Below are 812 nucleotides of genomic sequence, written 5' to 3'. Positions count from 1 at the left end.
TCTTTATGTTGATATATGCCGGAACACTAACCTAACTTATGTATGTACCGTGCTCTGTAAGGTTATTTGTGTTGTGTATCTATAAAGTCGTTATGTTCTTTACAAATTCGTAAACAGGTTGTCAGCTCTTCAGGCTACAATGTGTTTTTGGGTCTGTTCAAGAGTTTGTCATATTAATTTAAGAAAGGTAGAACCCATACTGAAATAATTATCATGCAGAATTACTCATGATAATGGGCAATGTAGTTACTTGAGTATCTCATATATTGAATTGCTCTTCACATAAACCATTGCATTAAGTCACGTTCGGACAAAACTTCCTGGTGCAGTATATGCTCCTGACGCAATAGTTCAGCGGAAACCCGCTAGGTGGAGAGAAGTAAATAAATGGAAAAATGAGACATCCATCCAATCATAGCAATTGCTACAAAGGAAAACCATATGGGTTCCTCGCAATAAAAATCTTGTAGTTGTAGAAAAATTCGTCCTGATCCGGGACTCGAACCCGGGACCACCGCCTTTCAGGGGCAGCCGCTCTACCATTTGAGCTAACCAGGCGACTAGCCGATGGCAGGGCGAAGTCGAATTCACCAACCACTCGAAGCAAAGGCAAGTGTCTGACGTAATAGTTCAGTGGAAACCCGCTCGGTGGAGAGAAGTAATTAAAGGGGAAAATGAGACATCAACCCAATCGTTCCCTTTAATTGCGTTTGCTGTACGGTATTTAGGTCTGCTGTGCGGTGCCCCTCCCACAAGCGTCATTTTCGCTTTCAATACACTCTTAACTTTCTAAGCAACTACTAGATATTCAG

General features: G+C 41.7%; 1 non-coding gene across 1 annotated transcript; it reads right to left on the bottom strand.

Annotated features, from left to right (window-relative positions):
* Positions 1-483: 483 nt before the first annotated feature.
* Trnas-uga (transfer RNA serine (anticodon UGA)) lies at positions 484-558 on the bottom strand. The gene has a single exon. It is a non-coding gene; the product is annotated as a tRNA-Ser (tRNA).
* Positions 559-812: the final 254 nt, after the last annotated feature.

The sequence above is a fragment of the Dermacentor silvarum genome, chromosome 8, assembly GCF_013339745.2.
Source record: "Dermacentor silvarum isolate Dsil-2018 chromosome 8, BIME_Dsil_1.4, whole genome shotgun sequence".
NCBI lineage: Eukaryota > Metazoa > Arthropoda > Arachnida > Ixodida > Ixodidae > Dermacentor > Dermacentor silvarum.
This window is presented reverse-complemented; position numbering and strand designations above follow the sequence as displayed.